The 12,729-nt window shown below is 39.1% G+C and overlaps 1 long non-coding RNA gene across 1 annotated transcript in view; it reads left to right on the top strand.

Annotated features, from left to right (window-relative positions):
* Nucleotides 1–12,729, top strand: part of LOC130707650 (uncharacterized) — a 70,025-nt gene that overhangs the window by 20,477 nt on the left and 36,819 nt on the right. The window lies entirely within an intron of this gene.

Here is a 12,729-nt window from a genome sequence, read left to right as displayed (position 1 = left end):
ATATTTAATGTCTTGGTAAGCATAACTCTATTCACTGCTTTTTGCTCTGTGTGTTTATCAATTTAGGAATACATAGCCAAAGCATTTTATTTTCTCACGTTCTTTCACATGTACAAGTCATATCAGTCAAAGTAGGTCACAATAGGTAACACAAACAATGCTAAGGATGAGGTATCATTCACAAGTTCAAGGAACATATTCTTCACATATATAAGATTATTTGGGTTTTTATTTCTTCTTGAGTAAGCTGTGTTTTTAAGCAATTGGCCATTTAATCCAAGTTGTTGATTTTATTAGCATAAAATTTTTCATTACATTCCCTTACTATGCTGTTATCCTCTCCAGAATCTGTAGTTATGCCTTCTCTTTCATTCATTATGTTAGTAATTTGTATCCTTCCTCTCTCTCTCTCTCTCTCTCTCTCATGAATCTTGTCACAAGTTTCTCAATTTATTGATCTTTTCAAAAGTCAGCTCTTGGTTTTGTTGGATTTCTCAATTATTTTTCCGTTTCCTATTTCTCTTCCTTATTATCTTTTCACTTACTTTGGGTGTAATTTACTTGTTTTTTCCTAGTGTTTTTAAGAACGAAGCTTACAATATTGATAAAACACATTTCTAAAATAAACGTTTAAAGCCAGAATTTTTTCATTAAGCAGTGTCCCAGAAATTTTATGTTGAGTTTTCATTTTCACTGAGTTAATATTTTTTAAAATATCCCTTGTGATTTACTCTCTGAATCAAGAGTTATTTCAAATGCCGTGTATTTGGGATTTTAAGTTCCTGTCTATTATTGATTGGTGGTTTAATTCCATTTTGATCAGAAAGCATACTTTGTTTTCAGTCCTTCAAAATACATTGAAGCTTTTTTATGGTACAGAAAATGGTCTATCTGAATACATATTCTGTGTGCACTTGAAAAAAAGAGTGCATTCTGTTGTCAAGTAGATGTTCAATAAATGTCAATTAGGTCAAATTGGCTGGAAGTTCTGTTCAAGTCTTTTCTATCCTTACTGATTTTCTGATTACTTCTTCTATTGAGAGAGGAGTATTGAAATCTCCAACAATAATTGTGGATCTGTCTATTTATCTTTGCAATTCTGCAAGTTTTACTTCACACATTTTAAAGCTGTATTAGTAGAAGTATGCATATTTGGGATTTTGTGTCCTCTTGATGAACTGTGTTTTATTATAATTACATATTCATTTTTTAACATCTTTATTGGAGTATAATTACTTTACAAGGGTGTGTTAGTTTCTGCTTTATAACAAGGTGAATCAGCTATACATATACATATATCCCCATATCTCCTCCCTCTTGCGTCTCCCTCCCACCTTCCCTATCCCACCCCTCTAGGTGGTCACAAAGCACCGGGCTGATCTCCCTGTGCTATGTGGCTGCTTCCCACTAGCTATCTATTTTACATTTGGTAGCGTATATATGTCCATGCCACTCTCTCACTTCGTCCCAGCTTACCCTTCCCCCCCCCCGTGTCCTCAAGTCCATTCTCTACATCTGTGTCTTTATTCCTGTCCTGCCCCTAGGTTCTTCAGAACCTTTTTTTTTTTTTTTAGATTCCATATATATGTGTTAGCATACGGTATTTGTTTTTCTCTTTCTGACTTACTTCACTCTGTATGACAGACTCTAGGTCCATCCACCTCACTACAAATAACTCAATTTCATTTCTTTTTATGGCTGAGTAATATTCCATTGTATTTATGTGCCACATCTTCTTTATCCATTCATCTGTCAATGGACACTTAGGTTGCTTCCATGTCCTGCCTACTGTAAATAGTACTGCAATGAGCATTGTGGTACATGACTCTTTTGAATTATGGCCTTCTCAGGGTATATACCCAGTAGTGGGATTGCTGGATCGTATGGTAGTTCTATTTTTAGTTTTTTAAGGAACCTCCATACTGTTCTCCATAGTGGCTGTATCCATTTACATTCCCACCAACAGAGCAAGAGGGTTCCCTTTTCTCCACACCCTGTCCAGCATTTATTGTTTGTAGATATTTTGATAATGGCCATTCTGACTGGTGTGAGGTGATACCTCATTGTAGTTTTGATTTGCATTTCTCTAACAGTTAGTGATGTGGAGCATCCTTTCATGTGTTTGTTGGCAATCTGTATATCTTCTTGGGAGAAATATCTATTTGGGTCTCCTGCCCATTTTTGGATTGGGTTGTTTGTTCTTTTGATATTGAGCTGCATGAGTTGCTTGTAAATTTTGGAGATTAATCCTTTGTCAGTTGCTTCATTTGCAAATATTTTCTCCCATTCTGAGGGTTGTGTTTTCATCTTGTTGATGGTTTCCTTTGCTGTACAAAAGCTTTTAAGTTTCATTAGGTCCCATTTGTATATTTTTGTTTTTATTTCCATTTCTCTAGGAGGTGGGTCAAAAAGGATCTTGCTGTGATTTATGTCAGAGTGTTCTTCCTATGTTTTCTTCTAAGAGTTTGATAGTGTCTGGCCTTACATTTAGGTCTTTAACCATTTTGAGTTTATTTTTGTGTATGGTGTTAGGGTGTGTTCTAATTTCATTCTTTTGCATATAGCTATCCAGTTTTCCCAGCATCACTTATTGAAGAGGCTGTCTTTTCTCCATTGTATATTCTTGCCTTCTTTATCAAAAATAAGGTGACCATAGGTGCATGGGTTTATCTCTGGGCTTTCTATCCTGTTCCATTGATCTATATGTCTGTTTTTGTGCCAGTACCATACTGTCTTGATTACTGCAGCTTTGTTGTATAGTCTGAAGTCAGAGAGCCTGATTCCTCCAGCTCTGTTTTTCTTTCTCAAGATTGCTTTGGCTATTTGGGGTTTTTTGTGTTTCCATACAGTTGTGAAATTTTTTGTTCTAGTTCTGTGAAAAATGCCAGTGATAGTTTGATAGGTATTTCATTGAATCTGTAGATGGCTTTGGGTACTATAGTCATTTTCACATTGTTGATTCTTCCAATCCAGGAACATGGTATACCTCTCCATCTGTTTGTATCATCTTTAATTTCTTTCATCAGTGTCTTATAATTTTCCGCATACAGGTCTTTTATCTCCTTAGATAGGTTAATTCCTAGGTATTTCATTCTTTTTGTTGCAATGGTAAATGGCAGTGTTTTCTTAATTTCTCTTTCAGATTTTTCATCATTAGTGTATTGGAATGTAAGAGATTTCTGTGCATTAATTTTGTATTCTGCTACTTTACCAAATTCATTGATTAACTCTAGTAGTTTTCTGGTAGCATCTTTAGGATTCTCTGTGTGTAGTATCATGTCATCTGCAAACAGTGACAGCTTTACTTCTTCTTTTCCGATTTGGATTCCTTTTATTTCTTTTTCTTCTCTGATTGCTGTGGCTAAAACTTCCAAAACTATGTTGAATAATAGTGGTGAGAGGGGGCAACCTTCTCTTGTTCCTGATCTTAGTGGAAATGGTTTCAGTTTTAAACCATTGAGGATGATGTTGGCTGTGGGTTTGTCATATATGGCCTTTATTATGTTGAGGTAAGTTCCCTCTATGCCTACTTTCTGGAGGGTTTTTATCATAAATGGGTGTTGAATTTTGTCGAAAGCTTTTTCTGCATCTATTGAGATGATCATATGGTTTTTCTCCTTCAATTTGTTAATATGGTGTATCACATTGATTGATTTGCATATATTGAAGAATCCTTGCATCCTTGGGATAAACCCCACTTGATCATGGTGTATGATCCTTTTAATGTGCTGTTGGATTCTGTTTGCTAGTATTTTGTTGAGGATTTTTGCATCTATGTTCATCAGTGATATTGGCCTGTAGTTTTCTTTCTTTGTGACATCTTTGTCTGGTTTTGGTATCAGGGTGATGGTGGCCTCGTAGAATGAGTTTGGGAGTGTTCCTCCCTCTGCTATATTTTGGAAGAGTTTGAGAAGGATAGGTGTTAGCTCTTCTGTAAATGTTTGATAGAATTCGCCTGGGAAGCCATCTGTTCCTGGGCTTTTGCTTGTTGGAAGACTTTTAATCACAGTCACAATTTCAGTGCTTGTGATTGGTCTGTTTTTATTTTCTGTTTCTTCCTGGTTCAGTCTTGGAAGGTTGTGCCTTTCTAAGAATTTGTCCATTTCTTCTAGGTTGTCCATTTTATTGGCATAGAGTTGCTTGTAGTAATCTCTCATGATCCTTTGTATTTCTGCAGTGTCAGTTGTTACTTTTCTTTTTTCATTTCTAATTCTATTGATATGAGTCTTTTCCCTTTTTTTCTTGATGAGTCAGGCTAATGGTTTATCAATTTTGTTTATCTTCTCAAAGAACCAGCTTTTAGTTTTATTGAAATTTGCTATTGTTTCCTTCATTTCATTTTCATTTATTTCAGATCTAATCTTTATGATTTCTTTCTTTCTGCTAACTTTGGGGTTTTTTTTTTTTGTTCTTCTTTCTCTAATTGCTTTAGGTGTAAGGTTAGGTTGTTTATTTGAGATGTTTCTTGTTTCTTGAGAGAGGATTGTATTGCTATAAACTGCCCTCTTAGGACTGCTTTTGCTGCATCCCATAGGTTTCGGGTCATTGTGTTTTCATTGTCATCTGTTTCTAGGTATTTTTTGATTTCCTCTTTGATTTTTTCAGTGATCTCTTGGTTATTTAGTAGTGTATTGTTTAGCCTCCATGTGTTTTTACAGATTTTTTCCTGTAATTGATATTTAGTCTCATAGCATTGTGGTCGGAAAAGATACTTGATATGATTTCAATTTTCTTAAATTTACCAAAGCTTGATATGTGACCCAGGATAAGATCTATCCTGGAGAATGTTCCATGAGCACTTGAGAAGAAAGTGTATTCTGTTGTTTTTTGGATGGAATGTCCTGTAAATATCAATTAAGTCTATTTTGTTTAATGTATCATTTAAAGCTTGTGTTTCCTTATTTATTTTCATTTTGGATGATCTGTCCTTTGGTGAAAATGGGGTGTTAAAGTCCCCTACTATGATTGTGTTACTGTTGATTTCCCCTTTTATGGCTGTTAGCATTTGCCTTATGTATTGAGGCGTTCCTATGTTGGGTGCATAAATATTTACAGTTGTTATATCTTCTTCTTGGATTGATCCCTTGATCATCATGTAGTGTCCTTGTTTGTCTCTTGTAATAGTCTTTATTTTAAAGTCTATTTTGTCTGATATGAGAGTTGCTACTCCAGCTTTCTTTTGATTTCCATTTGCGTGGAATATCTTTTTTCATCCCCTCACTTTCAGTCTGTATGTGTCCCTAGGTCTGAAGTCAGTCTCTTGTAGACAGCATATATACAGGTCTTGTTTTTGTATCCATTCATCCAGTCTATGTCTTTTGGTTGGAGCATTTAGTCCATTTACATTTAAGGTAGTTATCGATATGTATGTTCCTATTACCATTTTCTTAATTGTTTTGGGTTTGTTATTGTAGGTCTTTTCCTTTCTTGTGTTTCCTGCCTAGAGAAGTTCCTTTAGCATTTGTTGTAAGGCTGCTTTGGTGGTGCTGAATTCTCTTCGCTTTTGCTTGTCTATAAAGGTTTTCATTTCTCTGTCGAATCTGAATGAGATCCTTGCTGGGTAGAGTAATCTCGGTTGTAGGTTTTTCCCTTTCATCACTTTAAATATGTCCTGCCACTCCCTTCTGGCTTGCAGAGTTTCTGCTGAAAGATCAGCTGTTAACCTTTTGGGGATTCCTTTATATGCTATTTGTTGCTTTTCCCTTGCTGGTTTTAATATTTTTTCTTGGTATTTAATTTTTGATAGTCTGTTCAATATGTGTCTTGGCGTGTTTCTCCTTGGATTTATCCTGTATGAGACTCTCTGTGCTTCCTGGTTTTGATGACTATTTCCTTTCCCATATTAGAGAAGTTTTCAACTATAATCTCTTCAAATATTTTCTGAGTCCCTTTTTCTCTTCTTCTGGGACCCCTATAAATCGAACTTTGGTGCATTTAATGTCCCAGAGGTCTCAGACTGTCCTCAATTCTTTTAATTCCTTTTTCTTTATTCTGCTCTGCGGTAGTTATTTCCACTATTTTATCATCCAGGTCACTTATCCATTCTTCTGCCTCAGTTATTCTGCTATTGATTCCTTCTAGAGATTTTTTAATATCATTTATTGTGTTGTTCATCATTGTTTCTTTGCTCTTTAGTTCTTCTAGGTCCTTGTTAAACGTTTCTTGTATTTTCTCCATTCTAAGTTTTGGATCATCTTTACTATCATTACTCTGAATTCTTTTTCAGGTAGACTGCCTATTTCCTCTTCATTTGTTTGGTCTGATGGGTTTTTACTTTGCTCCTTCATCTGCTGTGTGTTTCTCTGTCTTCTCATTTTGCTTAACTTACTATGTTTGGGGTTTCCTTTTCGCAGGCTGCAGGTTCATAGTTCCTGTTGTTTTGGTGTCTGCCCCCAGTGGCTAAGCTTGGTTCAGTGGGTGGTGTAGGCTTCCTGGTGGAGGGGACTGGTGCCTGTGTTCTGGTGGGTGAGGCTGGATCTTGTCTTTCTGGTAGGCAGGACTGCGTCCAGTGATGTGTTTTGGGGTGTCTGTGACCTTATTATGATTTTAGGCAGCCTCTTTGCTAATGGGTGGGGTTGTTTTCCTGCCTTGCTAGTTGTTTGGCATAGGGTGTCCAGCACTGCAGCTTGCTGGTCGTTGAGTGGAGCTGGGTCTTAGCGTTGAGATGGAGATCTCTGGGAGAGCTCTCGCCGTTTGATATTACATGGAGCTGGGAGGTCTCTGGCGGACCAGTGTCCTGAACTCGGCTCTCCCACCTCAGAGGCATAGGCCTGACACCCGGCCAGAGCACAAAGACCCTGTCAGCCACACAGCTCAGAAGAAAAGGGAGAAAAAAAGAAAGAAAGAAAAAATAAATAAATAAAATAAAGTTATTAAAATAAAAAATTATTGAAAATAAAAATTTAAAAGTAATAAAAAAAGAAAAAAAAAGAAAGAAAGGAAGAAGAGAACAACCAAACCAAAAACCAAATCCACCAATGATCACAAGCACTAAAAACTAGAGTAAAAAAGAAAAAAGCGGACAGACAAAACCCTAGGACACTGGTAAAAGCAAAGCTATACAGACAAAATCACACAAAGAAGCATACACATACACACTCACAAAAAGAGAAAAAGGAAAAAAATGTATATATATCTATATATTAAAAAAAAAGGAAGAGAGCAACCAAATCAATAAACAAATCTACCAATGATAATAAACTCTAAATACTAAACCAAGATAAACATAAAACCAGAAACAAATTAGATGCAGAAAGCAAACCCCAAGTCTACAGTTGCTCCCAAAGTCCACCACCTGAATTTTGGGATGATTCATTGTCTATTCAGTATTCTAGAGATGCAAGGTCCATCAAGTTGATTGTGGAGAATTAACCTGCTGCTCCTGAGGCTACTAGGAGAAATTTCCCTTTCTCTTCTTTGTTCACAGAGCTCCTGGGGTTCAGCTTTGAATTTGGCCCTGCCTCTGTGTTTAGGTCCCCTGAGGGCATCTGTTCCTGCCCAGACAGCATGGGGTTAAAGTAGCAGCTGATTCGGGGGCTCTGGTTCACTCAGGCCATGGGCAGGGAGGGGTACGGATGCAGGGCGAGCCTGCGGCAGCAGAGGCCACTGTGACGTTGCAACAGCCTGAGGCACGCCGTGTGTTCTCTCGGGGAAGTTGTCCCTGGATCACGGGACCCTGGCAGTGGTGGGCTGCACAGACTCCCAGGAGGGGAAGTGTAGATAGTGACCTGTGCTTGCATACAGGCTCCCCGGTGGCTGCAGCAGCAGCCTTAGCGTCTCCTGCCCATCTCTGGTGTCCATGCTGGTAGTTGTGGCTCACGCCCGTCTCTGGAGCTTGTTTAGGTGGTGCTCTGAATCTCCTCTCCTCACGCACCCGGAAACAATGTTCTCTTGCCTCTTAGGCAGTTCCAGACTTTTTCCTGGTCTCCCTCCCAGCTAGCTGTGGCGCACTAGCCCCCTTCAGGCTGTGTTCTCGCAGCCAACCCCAGTCTTCTCCCTGGGGTCTGACCTCCGAAGAAGCCGGAGCCTCAGCTCCCAGCCCCCACCCATCCCAGTGAGTGAGCAGACGAACCTCTCAGGCTGGTGAGTGCTGGTCGGCCCCGATCCTCTGTGCGGGAATATCTCTGCCTTGCCCTCTGCACCCCTATTGCTATTCTCTCCTCGGTGGCTCCGAAGCTTCCCCCCTGCCACCCCCGTCTCTGCCAGTGAAGGGGCTTCCTAGTGTGTGGAAACTTTTCCTCCTTCACAGATCCCTCCCAGAAGTGTAGGTCCCGTCCCTATTCTTTTGTCTCTGTTTTTTCTTTTTTCTTTTGCCCTACCCAGGTACGTGGGGAGTTTCTTGCCTTTTGGGAAGTCTGAGGTCTTCTGCCAGCATTCAGTAGTCGTTCTGTAGGAGTTGTTCCACATGTAGATGTATTTCTGATGTATTTGTGGGGAGGAGGGTGATCTCCATGTCTTACTCCTCCTCCATCTTGAAGGTCTCCATCCTACATATTCATTTTTATCTCTAGTAATATTCTTTTTTCTAAATACTACTTCTTCCAATACTAACACAATCACACAAGTTTTCTTATGCTTGTTGTTTTCATGGAATATCTGATTCCATCCTTTTACTTGCAAACTATCTGGACCTTTATCTTTATATTTAAAGACAGAATATAGTTGGATCTGCCTTTTTATTCTGACAGTGATTTTTAAGTTGGGGTGTTTAGATCATTTACATTTAATATAACTTTTGGTATGAATCTACCATCTTGTTATTTGTTTCCTATTTGTCCCATCGGCTCTTTGCACCTTTTTTTTTTCTTTCCTTGCCTTCCTTTGGATTAACTGAGTTTTGTTTTAATTTCATTCAGTCTTCACTATTGACTAATTAGGTATATATCCTTGTTTTATTTCTTGCTGGTTGTTCTACAGCTTGCAGTATATATCTTTTCCTACCAGTCTCCACATATGCTTGGGCATAGCCCCCGTCTTAGATCCTCATGTTCAGTAGCTTTATATAGCCATTGATAGATCCAAACAAGGCTCAGTTTGGCCCTAATCTCCCTACTCCCTAGGCTCCCCAACATGAGCGCTTTGTCCAACGCAGGCAGAGTTCCTCGTGGTTCTTCATGCACACATGTGGACTTTTCCCTGAGGAACCTGTGTGTCTGGTGGGGTCCTCTGGCTGGCAAGGCTTGCCACCACCTCTGCCAGTTCCACCCCCAGCAGACTTCTTCCTTCTTGTGTTTACAGAGCCAGCCCACCATCTCCATCTCCATCTCCATGAAGTCTTCTCCACTCACCTCTCTGTGCATGTATACGTGCACACACATACACACACACACACAAACACACACACACATGCGCGCGTGCATGTGGGCACCCCCGGAACTGTACTTAGGTTTGATCTTGGTTCACCTCTTCCTCCTGTTCAAGTGGAATTTCTTAAAGACAAAGATTTTGCCTTATACATTTTTATAGTATTTTGTCTCCAGACCTAGGAACATGATAGAAACTCAACAAATGACTGCTGAACGGTATACTCTCTTCTACCTTAGGAATTTATCTGGCCCAGAATACTCATGCCAGCCAATGAAGGCATCCCCTTTTCCCCAGTCACTGCTGATTAAAGACTGCTAAATTAACCTTTGAAAACATGCTGATGGTTACAGCCCCTTTGCCAATACATCTGATCTTTCCACATGTGCCAGAACAATGAGTCCTGGTACATGATTCTTAGTTACGTGAGAGAACACTCAAGGCTTCATCTTGGTCACCTTATTTAGACTCTTGCCTCCCCATGTCTCCTTGGCTCCTCTCTTTCTATTCACTCCTAAGAAGGATCATTTCAGTAGATGGCTCCTTTTAATCATTTTGCTAATGAAAGATGGTAGTTTTGATCTCAAGGGTAGGACTATCTTTTCCTATGCTCTGCCCCCAAAGCTGGAGGCATCTCCCTGTGGCCCTGGAACCAAGAACAAGGCTTATAATTTTGAAACTACTACTTCATAGTTGCATGACCTTAGACAGGTTACCTAACTTTTCTGAGACTGAGTTTGATCATCTATAAAGTGAGAGTGTTGATGATAATTATCAATGATGTTAGTCATAATGATAATTCAATCACAGGGTTGCTGGGATGATTAAATGAGATAAAGTACATCATAAACTTAGTATGATGCACATAGTAGGCATTCAATAAATGTTGTTCTAATTATTATTACTATTAACCCTCAGTACACTAATGATGCTACCACTCTGGTCCTCCTGCCTCTCACACATACATAAACACTTCTGGAATCTGTTAGAGGTTATGCCACAGTTGGAGGTGCCTAGAAAGAGGAAGAGTGCCTGCCATCTGCATTGGAGGGGGTAATGTTTTGTGAATCCTAACTTGGGAGCAGACAGTCAACTTCAGATGGTGGCTCAGAGGGAGATTTAGGAACCAGAATCCAGGAATGTCATCTGTAAGAGTTATGTGGGATTCTAGAACTCAGGTAGTTTAAGGACACTGCATGATTCTGGAAACTTGGTCTATGAGAATTGTATAGGCTTATGGAACATTAGACTCTAGGAATGCTGTGTGTTTCTAGATCCAGTGGTTTAAAAGAGCTTTGTGTGATTCTGGAACATTAGCCTGTGAAAATGTTATGTGATTTGCAATTTTGGCTAATAATGATGTTATGCCATTTCATAACTTTATGTGCTTCTGGAAACTTGACCTGTAATAAACTTGCATGATTCTAGAAACTTGATTTATTAAAACATTACATGATTCTGAAAACTTGGCTTGAAAGAAATATGCTTGATTCCAGGATCCTGCCTGTCATAATATTGCTGTGTTAACACTGTGTTATTTCAGAAACTTGCTTACAAAAATATTATCTGATTCTAGAAGCCTAGTCCATAAGAAACTTATGGTAATTCTGGAATCTTGATTTCTGTACCTTGGCCTATAGGAATCTTGCATGAGTCTGAAAGCTTGTTCTGTAGGAGTCTCATATAATTCTGGGTGCTCGATCAAAAGAATCTCATGCGATCTGGGAAGGTTGGTTTATTGGACTTTGTGATTCTGAATCTTGGCTTATGAGAATTTGATGTGAATCTGGAATTTTGGCCTGAAAGAATCTTGTCTAATTCTAGAACTTTGGCCAATGAGACTCTTATGTGATTCAGAATCCTGGCATATAATGGCACAACATTCAGAACTTTGGCCAGTAAGAATGTGGCGTGAGTATGTAACTGGCATGTAGCAACATGGTATGGTTTCAGAACCTTAGTCTTTATAAAGTGCCATTGTGAAACCTTGATATGTCAAAGATCACTGGTTGTCTTTTAATGTCTGTTCTTCCTTTCTTTCTTGGTTATAGACCCCCTGATTTTTAGCTGGGCACATGGCCACCTGAAATTAAAACTAAATTCTCATCCTCTGTTGCATCCAGGTTTGTCTTTGTGACTAAGCTCTGGCCAATGACATGTAAACAGAAATGGCACACACACACACATTCTAGAAAATGTCCATATATGGAGGTGCTATGCCCTTCTTCTCTCCAACCTCCTTTCTGTGGCTGGAATGTGGACCTGGCTCCAGCAGCCAGCCCACTTGAATGATAAAGTGATTTTTGCAGGGAGACCATGAATGATGGAGCATTGAGACTGAAGGAGCCTGGGCTCCTGACACTGGGGTGTGCCATCCCAGCCCTATCTACATGATAGGAGAGAGAATTCATTTAACTGCCTCATTTAAGCAAGCCAAATCCATTGTTTTAATCTAACGAATGATAGATGATTCTGAAGACTTGGTTTCTGTCATTCTGGCATCATGGTCTATAAATCTTCTTGATTTATAGATTATCTGTTGGCAACTAATCATCACTGGATTATCTGTTGCCAACTAATCATCACTGCCATGCTCTTGAAGAGGGAAAGCCAAGAACTACATTTCCCAGAATTCCCTTCAATGTGGTTCTGGATTAGTTTGCCTGTGAGGGGCACTCATGTGAGATTTGAAAGGCAGAAGAAGAGAGGCCATTAGTCTCCAGAGACAGTAATAGGCAACAGCATGGGCAGACTCTGGCTGCTATGCCTTAGAGCAGAGGTTAGCAAACTAGAACCCATGGGCCAAACTGGCCTACTGCTTGTTTTTGTAAATAAAGCTTTATTGGAACACAACCATGTTTACATATTTACATATGGCTGCTTTTACAGTACAACAGCAGAGTTGAGTAGTTGCTATAGGGAACATATGCAGCCTGCCAAATCTAAAATATTTACTATCTGGCCCTGTACAGAAAAACTTTGCCAACTCCTAGTATAGAGCACATGGTTGTAGTTCAGTAACTTCAATTTAATAAGTATATGTTGAATATCAGATGTCTGATGAGGGGTTGGGGAGAGTCTTGTTCATAGAGTGGGTATAATTTAAGGGGAACAATAAAGTATGCCCAGGTAGCAAGGTCTCATGCATACTTATGTCACCTTCAGATAATCAGATAAATTGATAATTTTGTTTTTCTTCTCCAATAATTGATCTGATCTCCTTCAAGTCACTATTCATTGAGGAACAGAGGCAAAAAACACTACAATTTCATCTACCCCAATAATTTTTAGTTCATAAAATAATTTAGTCTTTTTAAAATCAATGCTTGGTTTCATTAGGTAAAAATGAACAGGTGTGGCATTTGGGGGAGAGATAGGTCTTCAGATTCATGCTGTATCCTCTGGAATTGCTGATTTCAGCTGCAG

Source organism: Balaenoptera acutorostrata, chromosome 3 (genome assembly GCF_949987535.1).
Source record: "Balaenoptera acutorostrata chromosome 3, mBalAcu1.1, whole genome shotgun sequence".
Classification (NCBI taxonomy): domain Eukaryota; kingdom Metazoa; phylum Chordata; class Mammalia; order Artiodactyla; family Balaenopteridae; genus Balaenoptera; species Balaenoptera acutorostrata.
The sequence above is the reverse complement of the archived record's forward strand: the minus strand, read 5'-3'. Positions and strand labels throughout refer to the sequence as shown.